This window comes from Siphateles boraxobius, unplaced genomic scaffold (assembly GCF_051911475.1).
Source record: "Siphateles boraxobius isolate OS27281-9 unplaced genomic scaffold, OSU_SipBor_1 130, whole genome shotgun sequence".
In the NCBI taxonomy this organism is placed as follows: domain Eukaryota; kingdom Metazoa; phylum Chordata; class Actinopteri; order Cypriniformes; family Leuciscidae; genus Siphateles; species Siphateles boraxobius.
In genome coordinates this window covers 36247738-36270717 of record NW_027508734.1, presented here as the reverse complement: position 1 = coordinate 36270717, position 22980 = coordinate 36247738, and the positions used below count along the sequence as shown (strand labels likewise).

Here is a 22980-nt window from a genome sequence, read left to right as displayed (position 1 = left end):
AAAGTCAATTGTATTTGTATTCTTTGCATAGGTATTGTTTCAAAGCAGCTTTACAGAAAATCATGTTAATTTTTATAATATCTTAATACTTTCAAGGTTTGGTCACATTTACTAGTTGAGATTTTGCTATATAGAATATGTATGGGTAGGGATGGGAATCGAGAACACGCTTGCTTAACGATTCCTCTTATCGGTTCCGCTCGTTGCAAATGTGTCATGACGTCACTTGCAACACTTGTAAAATTTCAATTTCGTCAAAGGGAACTACCTCCATTATGCAGAAACATTTGGCCTCACAGCATGCAATTCATTTGACGCGAGTGTGAGTAATTAAAAATGCTCCAACTACTTTAAAAGCCTACATCTGGGCACATTTCGGCTTTTATGAACAAACTGGTAGGCACGACCTGGAGAAGAGACAGTGCGTGTGCGCTCATGTCACGCACAAATAGAATATGCAGGAGGTAATACCACTAACTTGAAATACCACGTTAGCCGTGTTCACTCGAGCTGTTATAACGCCTGCAGAGTCTGACTGCTTTAGAGTAGGGGAGACCGGGGACGGTTGTAACAATTTTTTCTTCAGCACCTAAAACTACCTCTTTTTTTTAGCTACACGTCTGAAACTTTTAGGCAAAGTACACATATTTGTCTACTACAAATGGCAACAATTTAAATTTCTTCAAATATATTGTGAGATGATCATGAATACAAGGTGGTCCTTTGTTACAACCTACCCCGATACTGGGGTAGGTTGTAACACATACTGGGGTAAGTTGTAACAGGTAGACAAAATGCACAATAAATAAGGGTACTCCAAGACATATGCCACAACAACATTTTTATTTTAAATGAATGGCTGCAACAATAAAATATGTGTGAATATGGAGAGTGTATGTGCATCTTTTGTGTGTCAAAGATATTAGAAAAGGCAGTATCCTCACAACTGTGTTCCTTTCTTGAAGGAAATGCTATCTGCGAGGATTTTCAGTCCGGATTTAGACCGTACCATAGTACTGAGACTGCTCTCATTAAAGTCACAAATGATTTGCTTTTATCATCCGATCGTGGTTGTATCTCTCTATTAGTGTTACTTGATCTTAGTGCTGCATTTGACACCATTGACCACAACATTCTATTAAATAGACTCAAAAATTATGTTGGCATTAGTGGAATTGCACTAGCATGTTTTAAATCATACTTATCTGACCGTTATCAATTTGTAGCAGTAAATGAAGAGATGTCTTATCGGTCAAAAGTTCAGTATGGCGTACCACAAGGCTCAGTACTCGGACCGCTGCTGTTCACTCTGTACATGCTACCGTTAGGAGATATCATTAGGAAACATGGAATTAGTTTTCACTGTTATGCTGATGATACTCAGCTCTATATTTCTCCAAAACCTAACGAAACTTACCAATTCACAAAATTAACGGAATGCATAGCTGATATAAAAAACTGGATGACTAGTAATTTCCTACTACTAAATTCTGAAAAACAGAGATTCTAATTATTGGACAAAAAACTTCCACACGCAATAACCTAGAATACTGTTTAACACTTGATGGCTGCTCTGTCAAGTCTTCGTCGTCAGTTAGGAACCTGGGTGTGCTCTTTGATACCAATCTCTCATTTGAAAGTCACGTGTCTAGTATCTGTAAAAGCGCATTTTTCCATCTTAAAAATATATCTAAATTACGTCATATGCTCTCATTGACAAATGCGGAACAATCAGTTCATGCGTTCATGACCTCAAGGCTAGATTATTGTAATGCTCTACTGGGTGGTTGCCCTGTACGCTTAATAAACAAACTACAGCTGGTCCAAAACGCAGCCGCTAGAGTTCTTACAAGAACCAGGAAGTATGACCATATTAGCCCGGTTCGGTCAACACTGCATTGGCTCCCTATTAAACATCGTATACATTTTAAAATATTGCTGATTACTTATAAAGCACTAAATGGTTTGGCTCCGCTGTACTTGAGCGAGCTCTTAACGCATTATAGTCCTTCACGTCTATTGCGATCTCAAAATTCTGGCCAGTTGATAATACCTAGAATATCAAAATCAACTGCTGGCGGTAGATCCTTTTCCTACTTGGCACCAAAACTTTGTAACAATCTTCCTAACATTGTCCGGGAAGCAGACACAGTCTGTCAGTTCAAATCTAGACTAAAAACACATCTCTTTGGCTTAGCATACACATAACACATTATAGATTGCTATAATTCAATGTTAGGCTAAATAGTTTAGATCAGCCGGAACCGGGAACACTTCCCATAAATCCTGATGTACTTTGTACATCATAAGAAGGATGACTACGCTACTTGACTACGCTAATATTAGTCTCTCGGTTTATCCCGAGGTTTACCGCAAACCGCCGGATCCAGGCCATATCTAGATCTGAGGTAGGACCATCACATGGACACGACGACAACGCATCCCTGAAATGCCAGCCTCATCAACACTGTGAAGGCCTCATGGACACCTCAACAAACTCATCTCCGTACCGGAGTGATGACTCCGACCCCTAACCAGATGAGCTGGATAAATATTGTGAAAGTTCTGATCCAATCTGACTTCTGACCTATTATGCCGCCTAAATCATAATCATACACTGTTTGTTTGTTGGCCAAAGGAGGACTGGCCCCCCGACTGAGCCTGGGTTCTCCCAAGGTTTTTTTCTCCATTCTGTCACCTGATGGAGTTTTGGTTCCTTGCCACTGTTGCCATTTTTTTTCGCCTTCATTCGCCATTGGCTTTTGGCTTGCTAAGTTGGGGACATTTAACATTTAATTTTGAATTTAACAATACTATTACAACTTTACTTTCCTGTTATCTCTGTAAAGCTGCTTTGAAACAATTTGTATTGTAAAAGCGCTATATAAATAAAGGTGACTTGACTTGACTTGACTTGTTTGTGCATGCACATGTGTGCATTTGTGTGTGCATGTCTGTATGTGCACATTCGTGTGTGTGTGCGTGTGTGTGTGTGTGTGTGTGTGTGTGTGTGTGTGTGTGTGTGTGTGTGTGTGTGAAAGCAAATTACATAAACACTTACCCCCATTCCACAGAACGAACAAATTAAATGCATTCTTTATCAGTCACAATGGTGACAAGAACAAACAAATGAAATGCATTTTAAGTCACAAACGGTGACAAGAACAAACTTCCTCTGCTGCTCTTTTTAAAAGACTGGCATCGACTCCACAATCTGTCTTTCTCACCCGAGTTCTAGGCATTCTGTATTATTATTAAAATCAAAAAAAAAAATTCATAGTTGTATGTATGGGGATGGTTGTAACACTTTCAAAACACGTGTTACAACCTACCCCGCCACTGTCACCATTGTTTAAATAGCTGTATTAGCATGGTGCTTTGAAATTAGCAGGAGGTTGATACACCATTCTTTACTATAGAAACTACAGTTTGACCTAATATAACTCATACAACATTATCTACAACGGTAGAAGTACTAAACAAAATATTATCTGATGTGTTTTTACTTTCTTATCTCAGAATTTGATTTTCTACTGTAGCTTCATGAGAGATTGCAACACAGACTTGAAAACCTCCGTGTGCGATCGTAAAGGAAGCCTGAGGAAACTGAAACTGTCACATGACTCCTATCTTATCCCTGATTGGTGGAATTGGTAGTGTTACAACTAGCCCCGTGTTACAACCGTCCCCAGCATGAGCTCCAATATCACCCGGATCGGCAGCCAAAAACAAATCATCCACCCGCCCTAATGTTATCTGATTTAGGTATCCGCACCCGATGGTCAAATTACAAGTATTCTGTGTTGTTACGCGTGATTATAAATGGATGATCGTCTTCAACAACGGACTCGTTGACGGATGCGCGCGTCTCAGGGTAATATTATACACTGATGAATGAGCGCTGCTTTTAAATGAACATTTCTTTAAAACAAAATTGATTTGACAGATTTTCATTTTCTTAATGGCATAAACAGACTTTAGTCCCATGAAACTTTAACTGGAATTTATTTATTTATTTATGTATTTATTTTATTTATTTAACATGGACATACAATTACATTGGACGAACCATATGCATTTGTTTAAGTGTTTTAGCACAATTGCTAATTTTCAACACCTGTCCACGGGAGGCTTTTGGAAATAAAATACAATCAAACTAGTAAGCAGAATAATACTAAAATGTCACTGTTTCTGTCACTGCGACTTCCCGAACAGGCGAACACACACACACACACACACACACACACACACACGCGTGCGCACGCACACATCACTTTTGAAGTAAAATTGAAAATTGGATGCAGTGCATCGTAATGCATCGAGATATCGAATTGAACTGAATCGATGACATGATAATCGGAATCGAACCGAACCATGAGGCCAGTGTAGGTTCAAACCACTAATACTCTGTGCTGTGTCTTCTGATCAGATATTAAAGCGAGTTAATACAAACAAACACATTTGTACTTATTCCCTCACCCAATGAGAATCGATAAGAGAATCGATAAGGAATCAAATCGATAAGCAATATCGATAATGGAATCGGAATCGTTAAATTCTTATCAATTCCAATCCCTATGTATGGGAGTGCATTGTGTGTATACAGGTTAAGTTGGATATACTATACTGTATATCCAGCATTATAGATCTGTGAGATAATGTAGTTTAAATCTTGTAAACAAAAACGAGACAATGTAAAGAAACATTGAGCTTAGATTTGCTAGTTTTGGGTAAGTCACTCTAAAAAAAAGTAATTCATTACTAGCTACTTATTACATATTCAACAGAGTAATTAGTAACGCAGTACTTTTATAGAAAGATTAATTGGGACAGTAATCTAATTACTAAATCCTATATCAACCTTGACCAGTTGAACAATACAAGGATAGACAGGAAAATGCACTTTTAATTAAAAGATTAAAAAAAATGAAGTTGCATTATTTTATTCTTGAACTGACCATAGTATTTTAAGGTTATGAAAAACTTACATTTTAACATAAATCCACTATTGTTTTATGAAGAATTGTTGTATAGTCTACACGGTATTTAATGCAACACTCTAATGCGAGTCAATTACTCGCATATGTGACTAAATTTCACACTAAAGGTGTGAAAGACTAAATGTCTTTAATTTAATTTGCCTGTGATTGAGCAAAAAATAAGTATTGCACAGATATAATTTGCACTGTCGCTTGGCTGAGAGCGCCATCAGCCTAATATACCTGCTGCTGTCTATGTTTTTAATGTTAATTAAACACCAACAGGATTCATCTATATTTAATTTATTGCTTTATTCAATTTTTGTACCTAATCTGTATCTAAGTACTGTTATATCTACCTGGAAAACCTGAAAAGCACTGTTATTTATTTTAAATCTTTGTTCTATTGTTTATTTATGCAATTGCTTGTCGTTTATTTGTTCTTATTATTACAGTCTGTTTACTTGTCTTTAATCGTGTTTGAAATAATATATTTTATATTTATGTAAAATTTGTTCATTTGCATTGTTCTTGAATTCCATGTAAAAAATCAGAGTAAAATAAAATTAAAAAAAATACTAGCCAATGGCGTCTCGAGCTTCAGTGTCTCCTTAGAGTGTTGTAATGCAATTACATCAGAAGTAACTAATTAAATTACAGAAAAATTATGAGAAATCCCTTTACTTTTTCAAGAGGAAAGTAATAAAATTACATGAAAACAATTATCACGAAAACGCATCCCATAGAACGGTCGACTCGGTACCCATGTGTTATTTAGCCCTAGGTTCATTTTTAGCCGGAATTGTCCTTTAAAATGTGAATAAAGCCCATATTCAATATTTGAATGTAAGAAAGCAGTAAAGGAAGGTCTTCAAAAAAGAGATACACTAGTTTAAAATCACCATCGGTCCGTGCATGGAAGAGAACAAGAACAATCTGCTTGATTTTATATATATATATATATATATATATATATATATATATATATATATATATATATATACATATATATACATATATATATATATATATATAATTTATTATTACTATTATTTTTTTCAAAACTGCTCTTTTGTTTACCATTAATGATCACTAATATTATGTAAAATAACAGTTGTTGTTGGTTGGCAATCTATTGAATTGAAAGGGATATTTCTGACAGGAGCAGCATGCTCCCAAAATTAAAGACAAATTAAAGGAGCAGCCCTGGCTGTCTGAGTCATCACCACAGTTGCAGCTTTTGCCTATAACAAATTGAAGCTTGATGCAAATTGAGGATGCAATATTGTTTGCTCTTGCCGTCTCTCTACTCTTAGTCCTCCTCTCTTTGCTCCCATTTTCCATGACTTTTCTTTTTTGTGTATTACAACTTCCCCTCCCAAGTTTTCTGCCCAGTCATCATGTGTCTCGCTGTTTGAACACTACAATATTGATGTGTCTCTGTTCCACCTCACTAGCTTAGGGTAAAGTGTGCTGAAGGCTCCTCACAATAACTTAATGCTTTACTTTTCTTAAAAGGATTGTTCACCCAAAAATGAACAATGAACCCACTATTTATTTATCCTCATTCCATATCTGCATGATTTTCCTTTTTTTTTTTGTGAATCATAAAATATATTTAGAAGAAAATTGGGCCCTAATGGACCAAAAGATATTCTTCAAAACCACAGAACAAAAGGTCATAGGTTTGAAACGACATGAGCGTGGGAAAATAATGACAGAATTTAAATTTATGAGTTAACTATCCTTCAAGATGTTTCAAATTACAGTTACCTATACTTTATTACATGCACTATATTCTTCCCATCTTGTCTCCTGTGGTTAACAGGGCAGTCGGTGTTGAGCACCAAGCTTTAAATTTAATACATTTTTCAATAAATTACCATTGCCGTTATTATCCGTGCAGGTGAAAAGCGAGAGAAGGAGCTCAAGGACAGCCATTGATGTGTGAGAACAACAGAATTGGTGCCACTTTTCCTTCACCACCACCAGGGGCAGAAAAGCACCTCTTTTCCACCAACTTTTAGGTGATGCAGTTGAGACTAGGTGTTGTCACTGTATCACAGGAGGAATTTTAGAAGTAATTGAGATAAAGTTCTGGACGCTTGCATGCCAACTATTGTATACAACACACACATTATTATAGGCATATTTCGCACGCACCATTAGCACTGATGATTGTGGATCCACTGTCACACAATGCATTGTTACGCACTGAATATTTTGGCACACACAGTCCTCATCTCTGCTCTCAGAGTGTTTATTTTTCTGAGAGAGGGACATGTTTTCTTAACCCTGCTGCATTCCTCATGGCTTATTCATGAGCTTGTGTTCTGCTGGTTAGCTGTGTGGGTTCAGAGCCATCCATGCTCCTGCCACACCAAACATTGGCAGAGATCTAACCATGTTTATTTATCAGAGTCAGAGTGCCCAGTGTTACGGGTCTCACATCATTTATCCCTGCTATCAGTTCAGTCTCTGTCTGCTGTAATGGAGCCTGCTTAGCCTGTCCTCAGAGAGACAGCTCCACAGCGGACCCTTCAAAGGCACCTTGTGGCTACTTAATTGGCCTCTGGATAGTTCTGCTTTGCTTCTTAATTGGCACGTCCATGCGGCTTGGGGTTGTTGGACCCTCGTTTTGGGACAAATCTGGATGTTGTGATAGAGTAAGACAACATGAGTAATCCCGGCTATCGATATATTCTGAAACCGTATGCGGTGTACACAACACCTAGCAAAAAAGGTGTTTCTGACAGCACCTGTAACTGTTATGAGACTATTATTATGTTTAGAATTGTTTATCTAGATTAAATTTATTCTGAATAACAACCGACTTTTGATGCGAGTCGGTATTGTATTTACACATCAATCAAAATCACTGGAAAATGTAAGTTGATTGATTCCCGTGCACAGCAGAATGTATACATGATGCATGCTGACTGACGTGGAGTGGCAGTATAAAGGAATTTTTTTTTTTTTTTTTAAACAACAACAACAATATATTAAAGTATATTTAGCTCCTGTTTAAAAACAAGCAGGGAATAATGTTCCTAAAATCTCTGCTAACACTTCTGATTGCAAATCATAAGTGTTATTTTTGTAGAGAGCAAACTGATGGTACTGTTTGCATGGTTCATAAGGTGATTTCAGGGAGTTCCAGCCCTGTTGGTAAAGGAAATTGTGGCTTGTGTCACTTTAGATGAGGGCTGAGATATGTGGTAAGAAAGACAGGGCCGATCAGGGGGACTCAGCTTTAATCTGTCCCTGTGGAGGAGCGGCTCTTCTCACTGCCACAAGAGAGCGACCACTCAGTCTGTCTGCGTTTTGTCATTTCTTTTAGTCTCCACTGCGCTACCTCTGGGAGAGTAGCTAGGAGCGTCACAATGTCTGAAAAGAGAGAGACTTGATAAATGTTTCCAAGCTCTTCTGAGACCCCATCTTCCACTTCAAACCAGCTCACACAGCGATCTTTTGGCCCAGAGCTTTATGGAAAAACATGAATGTTGCATGTCAACCGTCATAAGTGCTGTGCTGTATGGCTTTCATGATTCTAGTTACAAGGACAAACATTTTGAATTTAAAAGCTCTAGGCTGTGTGCTCTAGGCCCAAAATTTAAATTCTGACATTATTAACTCACGTTGTTCCAAACCTGTGACTTTCTTCTGTGGAACACATAAGATATTTTAAAGAAAACGGTTTGTTCACTCTATGCAGTCAGTATTTTATTTTATGGACAAACATTTTTTTCTTCTTCACAGAATAAGCAAAAAGACAATGAGGGGGTCAGCAACAGATGACACGGGTATCAGTGAAATACAAAGGTACGTTTATTTGCAGGAGTGGAGAATAGCAGCTGGCAAGGATAAGAGGTGAAGCAGTCAGATAGTTTCCATAGACTTAGCTGAATCGAAACCGTTCTTTCTTGTGATGTAGGTGGTGGGAATCACAAGAGTCACTGGATATGGGAAACAGATAACTACAGAGAGATGACTGGTGAAGGAAATCTAGCATCAGGCTGTGGATAGTCCAACAGGTAAGTGGTCAGGTAAAGCCTCGTTCACACTTCACAACTTTAACCCTTTCACACGTAAGTTTAAAATATTCTAACTGACCCCCCAGCGTGAGTTTTTCAAGGCGACCGTTATTTAGAACTTGTCACTTTAATGTTTCCATGGTGACACGTCATTGCTTGTCACGTGGCACAGCGCAACTACAACACAGCGCTGAATGAATGATGATCTGCTTTTATGTAATTTTTCCTTTTTAATTAAAAATATACACAAATGTATTAGCTATAGCATGAAACACTGATATTCCGATTGTTAAATATGTGCAATTGCAAGTGTTTTGTTGTTTAAACACCTTTATAACGATTGCGTTAGTTGAGCTGTATGCGCAATGGGCGGCGCCATGTTAGTTTGTTTCACAGTTCAGAGAATCGGATCTGTTGGATTTACAACACGTCAATTCCTCCACTTCTCACGAAATACATGAAAGTAAGTGGCAGGTGAACTGGGAGAAGAATAGGATAAAATGTAAAGCTACTTACACAATGTGTATCTGATATGAATAAAAGTGTTGTCTTATGTTTTTTACAAACTCAAAATCATTGTTTTGCTAGTAATTATGTGTATTTAAGTGTCTGAAACCTAAAATAAACATTATGTGGTTGAAAACACTCAACAGTTGTGATATATGACAGCACTGAGTGCGTCTGTCTCTGGCTCTGCGCGCGAAAGCACGTTTGAATTTAGCAGTTGATCACGTGAAGCACTGACCATTCTAATCACACCGGTGTGATCGTACGCTCCAGGGACCAGCCAAGACTGATCACACCGGTGTGATCATACGCTCCAGGGACCAGCCAAGACTGATCACACCGGTGTGATCGTACGTGTGAAAGGGTTAAACGTCAGCAGATCGCTGTGCTGTTTAGACGACATGACTAGCTCAGGAGTCTTGAAGTCGTTGTGGTGATCACACTACATGCAACAAGGGGTTACACACTACCCAAGCTGACAACTGCTCGAAAAAAATGCATTTTTTTCACCTTAAAAATATATCTAAATTACGCTATCTGCTTTCAATGAAAAATGCAGAACAATTAGTTCAAGCGTTCATGACATCAAAGCTAGATTAGGCCCTGCACGCTTATTAAACAAACTACAGTTGGTCCAAAATGCAGCAGCTAGAGTTCTTACCAGAACCAGGAAGTATGACCATATTAGCCTAGTTCTGTCGTCACTACATTGGCTCCCTATTAAACATTGTATACATTTTTAAATATTGCTGATTACTTACAAATCACTAAATAGTTTAGCTCTGCAGTACTTGAACGAGCTCTTAACGCATTATAGACCGTCATGTCTATTGCGATCTAAAAATTCCAGTTAGTTGATAATACCTAGAATATCAAAATCGACTGCTGGCGGTAGATCCTTTTCCTACTTAGCACCAACACTTTGGAATATACTTCCTAACATTGTCCGTGAAGCAGACACGCTCTGTCAGTTCAAATCTAGACTAAAAACACATATCTTTGGCCTAGCATACACAAAACATTATACTTCTATAATTCAATGTTAGGCTGCATAGTTTAGATCAGCCTGATGTACTTGGTACATTATAAGAAGGATGGCGTCTACGTTAATATTAGTCTCTCTGTTTATCCGAGGTGTACCGCAGTCTGTTGGATCCAGGCCGTATCCAGATCTGAGGGAAGGATCAGCCCCTGGACACAACGGCAACCAGTCCCGAAGTGTCAACTAGTCTCTCCCCTGTGAAGGCCTCCTTCCTTTTACCTCTGTACAGATAAAACGTTGTCGGGATAATTCCTGTTTTTGTGGCTACGCAGACGTGACAAAATTGTATGTATTATAAATCTTTAAGGCCAGACAAGTAGTTTGTTGAGGGTTGATTTGTGAAGGACTACACACCTCTGCACATATGTGAGATGTCGCACTGGTATGTTTTCTGTAAGGTCTAAAAATAAGTTGAATGTCTTTATTTATTTATTTATTTATTTATTTATTGTCAAAATTGGGTTTATTAAATTATTATTCTATAATATCTTGTCTATCATCTCTGAATATATCTTGGCAAAATTCAGTAGTTTAGTGCAGAAAAATAGCGATTTATAGTGGCAAGCTGAAAAGACTGTCTTTCTCTTTAAGAACACGGCGCAAAAAAAAAAAAAGTCCTGTGTAAACTACAACGGCACACAAATTTTGAAATGTTTTTTTAACCAGAACATTATCGTCAGATGTGGAGCGGAGCTTAAGTAGCTGCTCGCTTTAAAGATCATGCTCGGCTCCAATCGTCCAATTTCAAAACGGTTTTCACAGGATGAATTTTTAGTTTGTAAGCTATCGAATGATACCTAATCTATGATGAGTACTAAAATGTGATATGAAAAAAAGGCAAGGTATAAAACCGGGGCGCCAATCATCCCGCTAGCAGGACATGGCAGTTAATTAAACCTGTTTTTCTCAAAATTCCATTCCTGAAAATCATAGAGATCAGCCGATTTTAGATAACCATGACTTTTACTACCGAAAAACGATGAAATAAATAAAAACAGATTTTGAAAGGTCTTAAATCAGCTTTAATATTGTAAAAAACCTATGTAATAGGTAAAATTGGGTAGAATTAGGTAAAAATTTCACCATTTCCCAGATCGCATCACGTATACAGGGTCCTTCTCAAAAAATTAGCATATTGTGATAAAGTTCATTATTTTCCATAATGTAATGATAAAAATTAAACTTTCATATATTTTAGATTCATTGCACACCAACTGAAATATTTCAGGTCTTTTATTGTTTTAATAATGATGATTTTGGCATACAGCTCATGAAAACCCAAAATTCCTGTCTCAAAAAATTAGCATATCATGAAAAGGGTCTCTAAACGAGCTATTAATCTAATCTTCTGAATCAACTAATTAACTCTAAACACCTGCAAAAGATTCCTGAGGCTTTTAAAAACTCCCAGCCTGTTTCATTACTCAAAACTGCAATCATGGGTAAGACTGCCGACCTGACTGCTGTCCAGAAGACCATCTGGTAGTAAATAATGACATAATTTTTATTTTTGGAGTGAGCTATCATTTTAATATACCTATCTGAGCAGTACACACACTCCCATCCTGCATTATTCCCTCTCATCTCCTCTCCTCCATAGTTTCGCATTGCCTTTGCTGGTTTCTCATAGTTCATTTGATCAATTGAGATGTGAGACTGAGAGGCAAACTAGCCGGAGCGAGTGACACTCCTGCCTCAATGCATTCTTCCGTCTCTGCTCCAGCATGAATGAATGGCATTACTTCCGCTGTCGCAATGTGGCTAAATGCTTTAAAAGAGATTGGCTTTTCTGTTGCTGAGTCATTTCCAGTGGCTCACACAAAGGCTCTGCTGCATCAGTCCACTCTATTACCTAAGAAAGTGTGACTTACAATCCTCAACTACCACTACTTCATGCTATTATTTGTCTGCCCCCACTCTCTGAAGGTGACGGCCTAACAGTTTTACAACAAGACATGTAATGCTTGTGCCTTCACTAAATAACTCTTATGTTGTGGAGCTTGATGACTCCTGCTGAAAATGCTTATGTCATGTGACATTTTTTATTGACTTTAGGGCACATTCTAAACTAACAAATTTAACTAATTGGTGTTTTTAGTTCTGAGCTCTACTTGCCCTTGACATTTTCACTGGTCCCAGCAAAAAAAGAAAGATCAATTTCTATTTTTAATAATGATTTTTTATGGTTATATTTTATAATTAAAAAACGACTTTAAAAACATACTGATTGGTTCTTAGTTAACACATTCTTAATGATGTTTTGAGCACTATCACCAAGTCATTTTCTTTTTCAAAATAGACAAAACTTTGGACTAAAAAGTTTGGACTTTTTTATTTTTTATTTTTTTTATCTTATGCTCACCAAGGCTGTTTATTTGATAAAATAATACAGTAAAAACATTAAACATTAACTTTAAACATTAAAATGACTGTTTTCTATTTTAATATATTTTAAATGTAATTTATTCCTGTGATGGCAAAGCAGAATTTTCAGCATCCATTACTCCACTCTTCGGTGTCACACGATCCTCAGAAATCATTCTAACATCCTGATGGTGGTCAAGAAAAGAAAATCTTATTATTACCAATGTTAAACAGTTGTGCTGATTAATATTATAGTGTGAAGACTAAAATTTCATCTTTGAATATAATTTCATTATTTAATATTATATATCTGTACTATTATTCTTTATTTAGTATTCATAGTCAGTTGTATTATCTTATGAAGTTTAAAATGCATGAGTAGACTATAGACTGCATGGACACGTGTTTAAGGAACATATTTTTAGACACAAGGAGGGTAGCTGGGAGGATTATGTATTCTGCTTAAAGGTATGAGTAAAATGCAATGTTCACTTAGCAGAGATGTTCCAATGAGGATTATACTTCAAATGTGTACAGTTGGTATGCTCTTTGCAAGAAAAGGAATGTTTCAACTGATGCAAATGTACCATTTGTATAACATTAATGTATTCACTGAGAAATAGTTTCTTAATGTGGAAGGTGGATTGTAGCATTAGGTATACATTTAATTTTTGGTATACATTTCATTTTTAAACATGTTTTTCTACCTTACAAGGAAGTTGAAAGTCGCTCAGTTGTGTATTTAAGTTCAATCCTTACTGTACTACAGCAGAGAAACATGGGAACGCATAGACTGGCATGAAAACAAAATCTGCTCAAGTTTCTCTCTTGACATATATGAATAAAGATTTTTTTCTTGGCAAGATAACTGGTGTCTGGTCCCGTGAATCAAATAATAACGGGGAAAGGGCTACATTCCGAGTCTACATAGAATAAACCTAGTGGAAGCATTAATTTGAACAGGGACTTTGCTGTCACTTTTGATCAATTTGGTGCATCCTTGCGGAATACAAGTATTAATTTCTTACTTTATTCCTGAATGGTAGTATACATCACAGAAAAACATGTTAACATTGGCAAGGCATAAAAATGGATGTACAAGATCAATAAATGTAACATTTTCAGTGACAGCTTTGTCCGCTGCCCCAAATCCCTCTCAAACTGGCCTCAGGCCAGCAGGCAATCTCTATTGTTGAGCTCTTCAGTTAGTTATTTATTAGATTATCTTAAACATGCACAATGTTCCATTGGTGCTTTTGACGTGTTAAATACAGTGCTAACACTAAGCGGCAATGCTGCAACCCAGAATGGATTTACACTTTGTTAAGATGCAAATAGTTACAAAAAGAATGCTTGGAGACAGAGCGAAGCAAATAAAGGGAAAATGAGAGAAAGTGAATTGAGAAAGTGGGATATGGACGAGAGTATTATCCCTCAGGTTGTTGGCTTATAGATAAGGGCTCTTGGCTGATTGGAATTTACTGTTACACACAATGCAGGCAGTACTTGCAGCCTCTTAATATGCAGGGGGATGTTCTGAGTCACAATCTGAAATAGAGCAAATAATGAAAATTGAGAGTGAGCAAGAAATATGTGCCATGCTTTGAATAAATGTCCCACTCATGGACGAAAAGAAATTGTGACAGCGGTAGGAAAGCTCTCTTCTCATTTGACTCCATAAAGGGAAACTGGATAAAAGGAATTTGCATGACATTTTGGAATAATGTGCCTCATCTAGTCAAGGTGACAGACACAATATATAACTTTCTTAAATATGCATGGATGTGAGTTCTTCCTTATTACGCGCACGGGCCATTAGTGTATCTCTGAGAAGTGGCCTCAAACTGCTTTGTGGGAATAGCATGTAAGTAAGAATTATACTGTATATGGGGCGCAGGCACATAATCGAGGTGTGGAAGGTAAGTCAGTTGCCCAAATCAGAGTTGTTGGGAACAAATGCTGTGGGCTATATTATGCACAATGACATGCACATCAGTTAACCCGCTGGAAACTCAAAAAAATTCAGTATTTAGTAATCTAACACTGAACTATTCTGTCAAAGACACATTGTCCTTCATTGTTTTTGCTGTTTTTAAGCATTTGCTAGTTGTGTTCCCGACTAGGATAACTTGGAGTGGTCGTTCATCCCCCTCCCCCTTTTAATTTGAGTGCTCCTAAAAGATAGAAAACTCCTCAGAAATTGCAATGTAAGAAGCTTTGGCTACAACATAAAGATGTTGCTTCCTTGACAAAATCAATTCTTGTAGATAGTCTTTATTTTCGTGAGTAAACCAGCATTTGTGTACAGTTGGTATGAAAATGCAATACCCAATCTTACATTATTTGCAGTGTTAAATTAACCTTGGCAGATGTTTTCTTAACAAATCGAATTGCTGTCAAGCTCACATAGTATGTTACTGCGACAATTACTTCAGCTGGAAGTTTTAAGAGGCAAATCGATTATAAGTGTGCCTGACACAACGAGCACACCAACATGTGTATTCAGAAGTCAATTCTAATGCTTCCTAATAGTAATAGATAATATTTCTGGGGGTGAAATTGTCAATGTGGTGCAAATGGCTGCCAGGTAACATCTTAATTCACCTTTTTACTTCCACTAAAACTAGTCTGCCTCTTCAAATTACACTGCCCAACCGCTCACTTAAAAATCCAGAGTAGCACTGAATAATGACCACCCTCTATCACAGCCTCTCCTGAATCGAGTAACACTCTCTGCTTTGGGGGTTTAGAGGGTGATTAAATCCAGAATATTTGTCATAGTGTCTTTGCACTTCAATACGCAGTACTGGTTTTGAGGTTAAAGGGTTAGTTCACCCAAAAATGAAAATTCTGTCAGTATTTACTCACCCTCATGTTGTTCCAACCCCGTAAGACCTTCGTTCATCTTCGGAACACGAATTAAGATATTTTTGATGAAATCTGAGAGCTGGATCACTCCTCCATAGGCTTCTTAAGGGATTGACACTTGCCAGCCCCGAAAAGTCATTAAAGACATCGTTAAAATAGTCCAAGTGACTACTGTAGCTCAATCTTAAGTTTATCAAGCGATGAGAATACTTTTTGTGCGCAAAAACAAACAAAAATAACGACTTTATTTCAACTATTCATTTCCTTCTCTGTTGGCCTCTAGTCAGTTAACTTAGTATGATTGCGTAGAGCTACGTCACACGTAGGCTTACTATTGGCCGACGCTGGTCATGTGAGTGATGTGTGTGACAAACAACAACAGAAGCTTACGCTATTGCACTAGTGAACTGACTCGAGGCCCAGAGAGAAGGAAATTAATAGTTGATATAAAGTCATTATTTTTGTTTGTTTTTTGCGCACAAAAAGTATTCTCGTCGTTTGATAAACTTAAGCTTGAGCCACTGTCGGATTTGGGTGTGGTTCTAGCAAACACACATTTTCGCAAAGGCTGCATTACAATTTATTAAAAGTGACATCAAAAGACATTTACAATGTTTCAAAAGATATCCATTTCAAATAAATGTTTCCACTATAATATCAAGCATTGATAATAATAAGAATATATTAATGAGCACCAATTTGTGAAGGATCATGTGACACTGAAGACCTGATGGCTGCTGAAAATTCAGCTTTTGCTATCACAGGAAAAATTAGGATACATTTTTTTTTCCTGTAGACCAATTATCATGGGCATATTTTGTTTGCTTTAGGAGGGTCACAGGATCCTTCAGAAATCATTCTAATATGTGCTTAAACTATTTATTATTATCAATGTTATTATCAATATCGATTATCAATATTTTTTCGGAATTGATTAATAGAATTGTTGAATAGAAGGTTAAAAAGAACAGCGTAGTAAAATCTCCTGTACAATTAAAAATGTATATACAGTATACTTTCACTTTCCATCAATTTAATGCATTTGCTGAATAAAAGTTTTTATTTTTATTTTTTATTTTACTAACCCCAAACTTTTAAACTGGAGTATTTGATTTCAACCTCTGTCTAATCTTTAATATGTTAAATAAATACAATTCTGTCATCATTCTGCTCAAAAATGTACATTTAATAGTAAAATGTCCCTAGTAGATAACAGACTCGAGAGAGAGAGATGGGTGAATACCAACCCAATACTTTATTGAATAGTGTTTTAAACAGGTGAGTGTATATAGACCAAAAACGATGAGCAGTGCAAATGTAATGCTCCTGTTCTTAGGATTGCAGGTGATGCTAGAGGATGTAACACTCACGCAATCCAAACACTTTTGTGGATGATGTCTGTGAACCCATGAATCATGATCAGCCCCCAGTGGCGAACCATTGAAGTGTATATGGTTTTTAACTGATCTCTGATCACTTTTATACATTTATAAATGTTTTAATTAGACATTAGTATAAAGGAATAAAAGCCTATTTAGCTGAGCCATCCATAGAACAAACAAAACAAGCCCTGAAAATTGACAAAAGAATATGTACAGCCACTTGATATTTAATCTTATTTGATGATTAGTTCATGCATTCAATAGATTTTACCTTCAATAAAACCTTTACAATGTGTTTGTAAAATATGTTTTTATGCATGTTTGGCCTTAGTTTTTGTTGCATTTACACTGTTTTGACCAATAAGCGTCACCACCGTTTGGCGTTTCGAACACATCGAACCAAATAATTTTGTGAATAAATTCGTTCAAGTGATTCGGAGCTTTGAGAAATGGGCGAGTAATCCATAGACAAGTAGTAAACCAGATAATAGGCTTGTTTGAGAATGCGGCTTGCCACGTCTGAAATGTAGGATTGCACGAAAAAAGTGCAGACATGCCGGACAGTTCTTTCAACTTCTCTTCACGCAGTGGATCAGACACCTGCGAGATCAAATACAGATATTGAGGGATTCACTCTCGTGCACGGTGTTGCTGAATGTAATTTAAGTTCTGTTGCTTTTATATGAAAAAACGTCTCGGTTACGTATGTAACCCTAGTTCCCTGATAGGGAACGAGACGCTGCGTCAAACGCTGTGGGAACGCCCCTGCGTTGTGCGTCATGAAGCACGTATGGAATCAGCCCACATTGGAGAGATGGAACGTCATAGGCGGGTGACGTCATCGACCAGGAAACTATAAAGCACCCCATAAACACAAGCGCAACAGCTTCTGATAGGCCTGAAGGAAGCGTAGCGGGAATGCCGGGAGTATGGTGGAATGACGCATCGTCTCGTTCCCTATCAGGGAACTAGGGTTACATACGTAACCGAGACGTTCCCTTTCAAGGGAACTCGAGCTGCGTCAAACGCTGTGGGAACGCTAATACCCACGTCGCCATAGGACCAAGTGACCCCCATGTGAGAACTAGCGCACAGAAGACAAAAGCACCTGTGCCCCAGGGGTAGAACTTAAGTCTAGGTCGTAGAACTTAATGAAAGTATGCGGTGAAGACCATCCAGCCGCATCACAAACGTCACTGAGGGAAACTCCTGACAGTAAGGCTTTAGAAGCCGCCATACTCCTGGTAGAGTGGGCTCGTACAGCCAAAGGTGAAGGCTGACCAGCCGACTCATAGGCAAGTGAGATAGCCTCGACCACCCACTTGCTCATTCTCTGTTTAGACGCGGGACACCCCTTTTTGGGTGGCCCAAAGCACACAAATAGTTGTTCTGAGTTCCTCCACAGGGCAGTTCTGTGGACATAGCCGTTTAACGCCCTAACAGGGCAGAATAAATTAAGTTTCTCCTGGTCAGACGACAGAAATGGAGGAGGATAAAAGGCCTGCAGAACTGTAGGTCTAACAACATTAGTAGGGACCTTGGGAACGTAACCTGGTCTAGGATGCAGAAAAGCCTTAACCATGCCACGCGAAAATTCCAAGCACGAGGGTGAAACTGACAGAGCCTGCAAATCTCAGATTCTCTTTAGTGAGGAGATAGCAAGAAGAAAGATAGTCTTAAACGTGAGAAACTTCTCAGGAACTTCTTCGATAGGTTCAAGAGGAGCTAGCGAAAGACCTTCTAATACGGTGGCCAGATCCCAGGCCGGCACCCTCGTACGAACTGCTGGCCTCAGCCTCAGTGTGCCACGAAGGATACGAGTTATAAGCGGGTGTCTCCCAAGAGAAACCCCACTGAAAGGGACGTGGTAAGCAGCCAGTGCCGCCACATACACCTTTAGTGTGGAGGGGGATAGCCCTGTGGAGAAGCGCTCCTGCAGGAATTCCAGCACTGCACCCACTGGGCAGTTAACTGGGTCCTGCAGGTGCTCTCCACACCAAGAAGTGAAGAGTTTCCACTTCAAGGCATAAAGCTTCCTCGTGGATGTAGCTCTGGAGTGAAGAATGGTCTCAACAACCTCGGTTGAGAGACCAGAGTTCATGAGCTGGGCCCCCTCAGAGGCCAAGCCCACAATACTGGGCGGGGGTGAAATATCATGCTGCCCGCCTGAGAGAGTAGATCCCTACTGACCGGGAGATCCAAGGGAGAGCCGTCCAGGAGAGAAATCAGGTCCACAAACCATACTTGGGCCGGCCAGAACGGGGCTACCACCTCGGGATGGAGTCTCCAATCCCCCGGCCTCGGCCCCTGTCTCGACAGGGAGTCTGCTACCACATTCAAATACCCAGGAAGATACATTGCTCTCAGAAATAGTAACCTCCCTTGGGACCACAGGAGGATCTGAAGGGCCAACTTGTAAAGCCGGCGAAACCGCAGGCCCCCCTGATGATTTATATAAGAGACCACCGACGTGTTGTCTGACTGAACTAACACATGATGACCTCTCAGGTCTGCTAGGAAGTGTTTCAGAGCCTGGAACACCGGCAACATCTCTAGACAATTTATAAGCCGTGATAGATGATGGTCCTGCGACAGCCCTTGGGCTGGACGACCACTCGTGACCGCCCCCCACCCTGTGAGGGAAGCATCCGTCGTTAGCGTTACGTGACGACAAAGAGCCCCCAACACAGGCCCTTTGAATAGGAACCAAGTTTCTTTCCACATGACCAGAGCACGAAGGCAGCGCCGCGTGACTTTGACCGTGCGGAGCGGATTTCCCCTCGGGGAGAATCCCTTGGTCCTGAGCCACCACTGTAGCGATCTCATGTACAACAGGCCGCAAGGTATAACGTTGGACGCTGCTGCCATCAGACCCGACAGTCTCTAAAACTGTTTTACAGTAAGTAGCTGGCCTAGCTTTACTTGTTTCACAGCTGAGAGAATCGAAACGATGCGTGTCGGAGCGAGTCGCGCCTGCATTGAAACCGAAATCCAAATGACACCCGGAAAAGTGGTCTTCTGAGGAGATAATACACTTTTCTTTGCGTTCAGCCTCAACCCCAACTTCCTGATATGAACGAGAACGACATCTCAATGTCGAACCGCCATCTGCTCTGTCTGAGCTAAAATCAACCAATCGTTGATGTAATTGAGGACAGGAACACCCTGAAGCCTCAGGGGCACTAGTGCTGCGTCCATGCATTTCGTGAAAGTGCGGGGAGATAAAGCTAGGCCAAACGGAAGAACCCTGTGCTGGTACACCTCGCCCCCGAAGGCAAATCTCAGGAACTTCCTGTGTTGTGGAAGGATGGAAATGTGGAAGTACGCGTCCCTTCGTGACAGACCAGTCCTCGGATCTGATTTGTGACACGATCTGCTTGATAGAGAGCATCTTGAATTTTGGCTTCCCTACCTAGCGATTCAATAGGAGCAGGTCTAAAATTGGACGCAACCCCCCATCCTATTTTGGAACGATGAAATATTGGCTGTAATAGCCTGACTCCACACTGGGAGGAGGAACCCGTTCTATAGCCTCCTTTTGAAGGAGTGCTTTCACCTCTTGTTCCATAACCAGAGCCTGCTCGGGGCCCACCACTGTAGGCAGAACCCCTCTGAATCTTGGTGGACGACACCTGAATTGGATAGCATAATCCCTTTCTATTGTCTGCAGGACCCAATGAGATATTTTTGGAAGGCTTTTCCACTCTGCCAGAAATTCTACTAAGGGTACCAGTCTCTCGAGACTGGCCTCTGGTGTAACTTGAGCAGCGAACGCAGCGCCCTGTAACGGCACACCGGCAGGGAACAACTGGTCTAACCGCTCTGAAACCCTCCTCAGAGGGAGCGAGCGTCCCTTGGGAAATCGCTCGCTGGGACCGTCTGCGCCCCGGCATGCCCCTGAGGGCACCGAGGAAGAATGGGCACCGTAGAAAGAGGTGAACACCTTTCCGCCTCGGTGGGGGCCACCCTCAGTGTCCTGCGCGCCGTGGCGCCAGGACTTCTTCTTAGCGAAGCCTTCTTAGCTAATATAACTGTCCTCAGATCAGTTCTATTACTGGGAGATTTCGGCTGAGAGTGCCGCGGCTGAGCCCACTGTCCAGCAGGGGGAGCACGAGACGCGACACTCTGCTTCAGCGCCCTATATGATGAGCTCGCAGACGGCCGGGGCTGCTCCCGCTCAGCAGCCCCAGGGACATGAATTTTTAAAGGGAGAAATTTCTTAAAAGCTGTTGTTTGCTTTTCCTTCTCCTGGAATTTATCGATGACAGAATCTACAGCATCGCCAAATAAACCCAGGGGGGGGGGGGGGGGGGGGAGAGGAGTGTCTAATAGGAAAGCTTTCTTTTTCTTTTATATTTGTCTGATTTAACCACAGATGTCTTTCTGCGGCCACCAGAGCTGCCATAGATCGACCCACTAGCTTGGCCGACTCTCTGGTTGCGCGCAGGGATAAATCAGCAGCCTGACGCAGTTCGCGAACCACGTCAGCACTGACCTCCTAACTCTCACTCACGTCCCTCAGTAGGTCAGCCTGGTATGCCTGCATAATAGACATAGTATGCAGACATGACGCAGCCTGACCCGCCGCCGAATATGCTTTACCCTCAAAAACCGAAATATTTCTAAGAGGCTTGGTGGGTAATGCCGGTGCCTTAACAGATGACGCAGCCTCGAGGGAGAGAAAACTCGCAAGTGTCTCTTCCACGCGAGGCATAGCCGAATAACCATATGATTTTGCCCCCACAATATTAGAATATGTTGAAGTCTGGGGACTAAACACTCTATATGACACCGTTTTTTTTCCACGATTTCGACACCTCAGTGTGGAGATCGGGAAAAAACGGCAAGCACCGGCGTGGAGGTTGCACTCGTGACAGCAAAAATCTCTCATCTAATTTTGATTTAGAAACAGACTCCTGTCTAGTCACTGGCCATACAATGCTGAGTTTTTCTACAGCTCTTGTTAATACCTCCACTAGCTCATCACTTTCGGGAGTGTAAGGTGGCGAATCCTCCACATCTCCCTCATTTATAACTGGTGCCTCAGCCCCAGCGGAAGAAACCGCAGCGCGTGCTTCCGAACACGGGACTGAGGCACTGGATCTCACAGGTGAAGGGAGAGATAAGGCAGAGCCCGTCTCTAACCCCGCTGAGAGATCCATCTGCGATCCCCACGATACGCGTCGTCGCTCTGCCTCGGCAAGAGCGGGACCCGAACCGCGGGGAGCGCGCACCAAACCGCTCTCCTCGAAGAGCGCCCGGCGGGAGCGGAGCGTCCTTAATGGCAGACGCTCGCAATGCTCACAATCAGCTCCCTCGAGAGCTGACTTGGCATGCTGCACTCCCAAACAAACAACACAAAGAACGTGTGTATCCCCACTCGTAAAATAACGCGAGCAGGGAGGGACACACTTTCCTAAACTGCTGTTCGTTCGCCATATCTCTCTTAATATATATATATATATATATATATATATATATATATATATATATATATATATATATATAAATTGTTTGTGTGGTGCAGAGTATGTAAAGACAGACAATATTCACACAGGGACAGATTCACATACAGCGCGACTGAAGGCACAGAAAGCTGTTGCGCTTGTGTTTATGGGGTGCTTTATAGTTTCCTGGTCGATGACGTCACCCGCATATGACGTTCCATCTCTCCATTGGGCTGATTCCATACGTGCTTCATGACGCACAACGCAGGGGCGTTCCCACAGCGTTTGACGCAGCTTGAGTTCCCTTGAAAGGGAAATATAAGGAACAATACACCCAAAGTACTTATTTAATTCCAT

General features: G+C 40.2%; 1 long non-coding RNA gene across 1 annotated transcript in view; it reads left to right on the top strand.

Moving 5' to 3' along the window:
- LOC143736648 (uncharacterized) overlaps positions 1 to 9050 on the top strand; it is a 55847-nt gene extending 46797 nt beyond the window's left edge. The window contains exons 3-4 of the long non-coding RNA XR_013203532.1: positions 8739 to 8801; positions 8914 to 9050. This is a non-coding gene — a long non-coding RNA (uncharacterized LOC143736648). The remainder of the gene's footprint in view (positions 1 to 8738; positions 8802 to 8913) is intronic.
- The last annotated feature ends 13930 nt before the right edge of the window (positions 9051 to 22980 follow it).